We start from the raw sequence: 6,911 nt of genomic DNA on the forward strand, positions 1-6,911 counted from the left end.
AATAAAACTGCAATTACTATGCAGTTGTGCTTGATTTCTGTAATGTGTTTTGAAATCGTGATGCTACACATTAGAACGTCAAAAACCCGTTTTGATATACAGCGTGCAATTAATAGAAAAACAAAATAAAACAATCCAAACTCTTTCTAAGCTGCCAGAAATAACTGATAGCAACATGGCTGCCTTTTTTTTTTTCCTCTCTCTGAACAAGACTTCTCAAATGTAAAACTTGAAGTACATTGAGAAGTCTAAAAGCAGAATTAGTGTACTAAATCTTTGAGCGTCAACAATTGCCAGTGAATTATAACACACAATATTACTGGGAAGACATCTTTTAAACAACCAAATGATTATCAGAGAAACTTTATGGAAACAGAAGTTAATACAAGATTACAATGTCATTCAGATGCTGTTCCACAGATTGCAGAATACTTTTTCCCAATTTGCAGGAGCCGAATAAATACTGAAAATAGTTTTCCCTTTACCTCTTCTGTCCTAAATTCAGAAAACTGTTCCCCTTGCCATGCTGAACTCATGCCAAAACACGTATGGAGGAATGATAAGGTGCACCCCCAAACAAAACAAAATAAATAAAGCAAAAAATCCACCCCAAACCCATATAATCTGATCTCTAAACAACGAGAAAAGATTTTTACAATTATTACCTTTAATTTATATTTTGCCTGCACGCATGCAGACTTACTTTCAGGGTAAATTTATCCTGGTACACCTGATGGTTTGTGTGTGAATAAATCCTCTAAGTAAAACTGTACTGGGGCTTCATGCATATGATTTACAGTGTTCCCCAGAAAATACAGGAATTTTAATCTGATGTTTGATTTTAGTTCCTGCTATTATCTGTGCATTATATAGAAAGTGTGCTTTATAGCTGATACAAAAGAAGTGGACATTCTTGCCTTACTTTTCAACCCAGGCATATAACGAAGGTTTCCCATTGTTATACTAACTGCACAAAGTATTCATGACACTTCGATAAAAATGAACTAGTATTTGTGAAAGCATATGTTTGTTTTTTTTTTTTTCTTTCAGGCTTTTGACTTGCTTGGTGTTTGCAAAGCTAACTAACTCACACCAGAGGCACTATTCTTTGTTATTCATAAGTATTTTACCATATGCTTTTAGCATATGGTAAAATACTTATACTTACAAAATATAGTTACAAAACTGAAGTCGGTTACTCAGATCTGATATAAAAATAAATGTAACTTCAGTAAATTCAGTGAAGTTACTTCAGTTTTACAGCAATGTAACAGTATGGAGTAAAGTCCAAGCTGAAGAGATGTACTGAATGTATTGAATTTAACTGAATTTGTACAATACGTTGAATACAATACATTCAAAGGTATCCAACTGATACCTGAGGTATGCAGTTATCCAAAGTCTTCAAATGTGAGAGGCAAAAGGTCAAGGCTTGACCTCACACCCTGTTCTTTATTGCTTATTAAAAGTCTTTATGAACATGAAGCTTTGCTTCACCATTCTCTAGGCTTGCAAACACTCCAGATAGAAGTGCACCAAGCATTTAGCTCATGTGCAAGTATGCAGTGCTCAACCTCACAGGAGTCCTCATGGCCTTCCTAGAGAGAGACTCCATCAGAATACAACCAAAAGAGGCAGCAGCTCCTCCTTCACCCCGTAGTCCAGTGGCCGATGCTCTCAGCCAGAATGTGGCTGACCCATTTGTTGTTTCCTGGCTAATCTTCAACCACTGTGGAGACCACCGTAATGTGGTTGCTTTTGTGGAGACCATATCACCGGCTGCTGCAAACATGCAGCGCACTGGTAGGTGCTTCCCAAATTTAATGTTAATGTTATGTAAAATTAGCTATGTTAATATCAGTATGCATGTATCGATTTTATATGTAACATGTTTTAATTATATTAAGTATTAGTTAAATATTAGGGACCCAGATTCCCAAGTTCAATCCTGGTGAATGTCAAAAACACCAGAATAGAGCGATGCATTTGTTCTTTCTCATCTAGTGTCTTGTTCTGCCCCAGCAGTTAGTTGCTGTGCATGCTGAGTATGTTATCTGTCACCTCTGTCACCTTCAGCTTCCCAGCACATGAAAACGCTCTCCATAACAGGCTACCCACCCAGGGCAGAGCTCTCCTGGCACAGCTCTCCCAGTTTGGGTGACAAAATCAGCAATTTACTGTAGTGTCGAAGACAGCGTGTTCCAGTCATGCGCTTCTCTGGGGAGCAGGAAGCTGTGGTTACATACCTTTCTCTGGTCTGCTCAGCTAATTTCGTTTTTGATTTCGTAGTCGTCTGCTGACACAGAGCCAGAGAGCAGCCCTCACGGCCATTTGGCTCCCGGGGCAACCATTTTGAGGGAGAAAATGAGCCCTGTAAGCATATCTGTGAACACACAAATACCAGCAAATTAAAAACACGACCTATGAATGCTGTCATCACGGCTCATTTTAATGAAAGATCTGAAAACCAATACTATAATGCCTTCATTTGTCCAGGCAAAAGGGAATATGCATATGTGCAATTAAGTCTGGGAAAATCTCTAGGATCACTTCTACTCATTTCCCTAACTTCTACCACTAACTTCTACTACCATTCTTAGCTCCTGACAAGCTTGTTGTGACATTCGGCTTCAGTGGCTCATGCTGAAACGTAAAGATGAGAAACTGAAAATGAGTTATTCTAGAAAGCATTTAAAAATGGTCACGTGCAATGAGAAACGGAGACCTTTCCTCAGTACTGAAAGAAAAATCTTGTGTCGTGGCTTAAATGGTTTTAAAGCTGAGTGATGGGAACAGAAATTTGGGGTAGCAATAGATGGCTGCACCAGGCTTGACGGGTTTATGTACCCTCGGAAACTGCACGGATTACTGGTGAGCCTGTCAGAGTGCAGTTTAGTATGCAGATGTGAGAAGCAGCCAGAAAGTGAAGTGAGCCAAATTCCCACTGCACCGTGTCTTTTTTGCCTGTTACTGCCCTCAGCAAGTTCAGGGTTGCTTGCTTACCTGTTCAGAGTATTCAGGCCATGCGGAATGGATGGGCCAAGGTGTGCTAAGAGGACAGAAGTACTCAGAGGGATGAACAGCCAGGTAATTTACATCCAGAAATGTTACTACAATGTGTGCGTATACATGTATACACATACGTATGTATGCGTGTAAAAGTGGTGAGGGAGCAGACAGCAAGAAGAGACCAAACCCCATTCAGTTAGCCATATAACCATCTTTATGTCAGGCATCCCCATCTAAACTCACTAACTTTCAAAACGAGTGTTTTACAAAACTGGTCCCCAAGGGCTCAGAATTTCATTCCAAAGTGCATACGATGTGCCTCGGGGGGGTGAGTTTAGGCTATAAAGCTGCGAATTGCCTCCTGCAAAGTACCACAGGATGAGTTTTACAGCAGTGGGTGGTTCAGGTACATGCCAACCTGATTAGGTCCTGGAAAGCGTTCACTTTGTCTTCAGGCCCTTAGGGGCTTGCTCCAGCAGGCAATTTTAGAACGTGCACTGAGCTCCTCAAGCAGGAGCTGTACAAATTCAGGAGCAAGTCATCGCTTTATTTTGCCACTCAGCAACAGCAGTCAGCGCTTCCTCTTGTATATGGGGCCAGACGGCACATTCAGTCTGGGATGTATGGATCAGCCCTGGGAGCTCGTGGGTTCCAGAGGCTGAAACCAAACGGTGAGCAGGAAGCTGGGATCAAGCTCTTCTGCTTCCTGCCTTCTCTAACTGCATGGTGCCTGCATGCTAAATGCTGCTGCTTTAAAACACGTAGAAATACTTGTATCTTGTGAGAACCCTCATCCTTTCTTTTTTTTGGGGGGGGGGGGGGGGAGCGAGGGGGGGTGCAAGTCATGCTCTGGTAATTCTCTGATAATTCGTATCAGATTTGGTGGGGTCTTAAAATTTGACAGCTCTGCTCAGGGCCTTGGTTTAGATACGTGCAGCCATAATTTCATGCTTGCAGGAAAGCAGGCTTTCACAGAGAACTTGCAGGTGAAATGAGGAGTTATCGACAAGGTTATACAACAGCTGAGCAGTAGGATTTGGACCATAACTCTGGGTTTAAGTGTCTCAGTTCTGCATCTGATGCCTTAGTTCTTTATTGGCTCTAACTTCATGTGTCTGGAAGGGATTTTTCCCGTGGGAGGTTTAGAAATGGAGCTCTAAAAGTGCAGCTAGCTGTTCTTCAGGGATTTTGGATACAGAAGGTGCTGATCTAATTTAAAGAACATTTTAACGCAGCCCATTCTATACAATTAGAAGTAAAAATTGATTCAGCAAACAGGATGTGCTCAGCACGGTGACCTGACAACCTGTAATAAGGTGCCCAGAATATGTACTGAATAAAGGCACACGGAGATGCCAACTGCTCCTAGCAGTGACACCCGCTGCTTTCCTGTAACACTGTGCAGGTACTTGTTCTAAGTATATTAGGAACGAAGGTATTATGCTTCCTAAATCACAGTACATGGAAAAACAAATGCTTCAGGTGGCGTTAGCAAAGAAAGCCTTCTAAGAATGATTCAGTACAGCCCCTGCCAGCTCCAGGCTGCTGCCTGGGGACTCGTACCAGCTGCCTTCCAGCCTTGTGCCCGCTTGCAGGAGCGTGCTGGTCACAGGCAGCGTGGTGTCGGGGCTGCGTGCGGCAGGCTGCTGTCCCACCCAGGCAGGAATCGATGATATCCCATAGGCCGGGGCTGGCTGGGGCATCGGGGTCGAGTTTGAAACACAGGAGAGGGAAACTGTTGCTGTCCTCTTGAAAGTGCTGCGCTCAGTGTACGCGTCCATTCAGTCGCAGCAGGCTTCTGTGATTACACAGCTCAATTCTTCCTGCCTGTTATAAACGGCTCTTTGTTTCTGCCATTTGCCTCTCATATTCACCCACACTCTCTATTGTATTTCTGCTTGCTTGTCCCCTGCCAATTCCCCCAGCTTCCTATTTGCCATTTCGATACACTCAGCCCTTCACGCCCCATTTTAATTTCCTCATGCCTCCGCTGTTCCGCGTTGCTGTCTCGGTAGCTCTCAACCCGCTCCCCTACTTCCATTACAGCTCCCACTCTCTCATTTAAAACTGTTCACGCTGATTTTAGTTAATGCGGTATAATTAAGGGTAGGGCTTTTCAGAAGGAAAAATATGTCACTTTTCATAGACCAGAATGGAAAAGTTGACAGGATGATGTTGAATTTTATGAACAGACTAGAAGGTCCTGAGGATAAGGCAAACAATGTCCAGTTACTTGTTTTTGTTTTTTTCCTTTTTACTGGTACAGACCTTTTTTGTGTTTGCTTGAGGGCCATCCTGAGGCTGGAATCACCTATGGATTTAGCTGTTAAAAAAAAAAAAAAAAACAGAGACAGAAGACTAGCTCTGAGGGAAAGATTTGGCTTGCTCTTTATAGTTACTTTAACAAAAATGTATTTTATAACCATTTGTATACAAACAATGTAAATAATAAAATTACTTTTTTTTTTAATTTTATTTTTATTTTTTATTGCTACCCCTCCACCACTTCTGTCACATCTTTGAGCCTAAATTTCCTGGCCTTCTGACACTGGTTAGCTCCTAGAGCACCTCCTGTGGCATCCTGACTGTCAGCTGCAAGGACAAGGGTGGCAGCCTGGAAGTACTCCCCTCTGTAGGGCACCTCCTTACCATGCAGCTGGCTCAACTGACCTTCAGGGTCCCCTGGATCTGCTGGAATTTGCTTACACAGCTCCTGCATTGCTCTGCAACTTGACTTGTCCTACCACGTGCTTTTTGTCGTCCTTGGGTTATCCGACGTGGCATCAATCTTCCTGAACTAAGGTACAAACAATGTGCCTGGTGCCTTATATTTAACCATGTGGTGGTCCTACATCCCTTCCACTGTAACAGCCATAAGGAATGCAACCTAGGGCTTCCCAATCCTGTCGGGAAGCTCATTCCTTCCGCTCTGTACAACTGTCAGATATGAAGCATCCAACTTCACTGAGTCTGGCATCTTTGTGAGGAAATCACCGCTTAGATGGCCCAGGTGTTCACAGACAGACTGGCAATTTGTTCTACATTAAAAGGAAGGAAACTAAAGATGCCTGTGCTATCTACCTGTAATGGTGGTAGAGGCACTCCTGTTTGCAGAGGAGGTTTTCCAATAAGTTCTTGCTAATTAAGTGACCCAATATGAATCTGTCATATTAATGTTTGCCTGTGATAGTGGTGGAATGTGATTAAAAGCTCCCTTCATTTTTCAGGAGAAGAAAATAGATGGGAAAAGGAGGACATTCAAGTGTTGGGCCTTGAGGATATCATCAGGCTCTGAAACTACTGGCATGGCTGCACATTTGTGGACTGCCTCTCAGCCCAAGCTTATCACTACCACTGGCCAGCCTCTCCATCAAACACCGGACTGCCTTTTCCTCAGAGCAGCTGCACCCCCAAATTCTCTGGCTGATGAATTTGGACTTTCCAGGAGATCTGCTCCGGGTCTGGGTGCTGGAGCTATCAGAGCTAGCAGATGCAGAGAGCTGGCAAGTCTGCTTTTGTATCTTCTCAGTTTGAGTGGAGGCTGGGAAGGTCTTTCTGATCTATTTCCAGATGGCATAATATATGTGGCTTTGATGCATTTGCTACGAAATGGCAACCGAGCACACTCCAGGATCCCAATTTTATGTTAATAGGCTTGCCAACCTTAATGGGCTAACTAGAACAGAATCAAAACAATGTGGTCTTAGCACTGTAGCAGCTCAGACACCGGGACTGGACTTTCCAAGCACACTGTGTGCACCCTGCCAGCCATGACCATCCATCTAAGCAATATTCTGCACGAGGAAAGTACACAGGGCTTCCTTTCTGGTTTAATTTTCTTCTTCAAAGCTAACATTTTACAGAGAAAAGTCTTTTTTTCAGTTTGTGATAAGGCATTTTAC

General features: G+C 43.0%; 1 long non-coding RNA gene across 1 annotated transcript; it reads left to right on the forward strand.

Annotated features, from left to right (window-relative positions):
- Nucleotides 1–1,397: 1,397 nt before the first annotated feature.
- LOC308201192 lies at nt 1,398–6,648 on the forward strand. The gene is made up of 2 exons (XR_013956114.1): nt 1,398–1,803; nt 6,237–6,648. It is a non-coding gene; the product is annotated as an uncharacterized lncRNA (long non-coding RNA).
- The last annotated feature ends 263 nt before the right edge of the window (nt 6,649–6,911 follow it).

This window comes from Anser brachyrhynchus (assembly GCF_964034855.1).
Source record: "Anser brachyrhynchus genome assembly, chromosome: 1".
NCBI classification, from domain to species: domain Eukaryota; kingdom Metazoa; phylum Chordata; class Aves; order Anseriformes; family Anatidae; genus Anser; species Anser brachyrhynchus.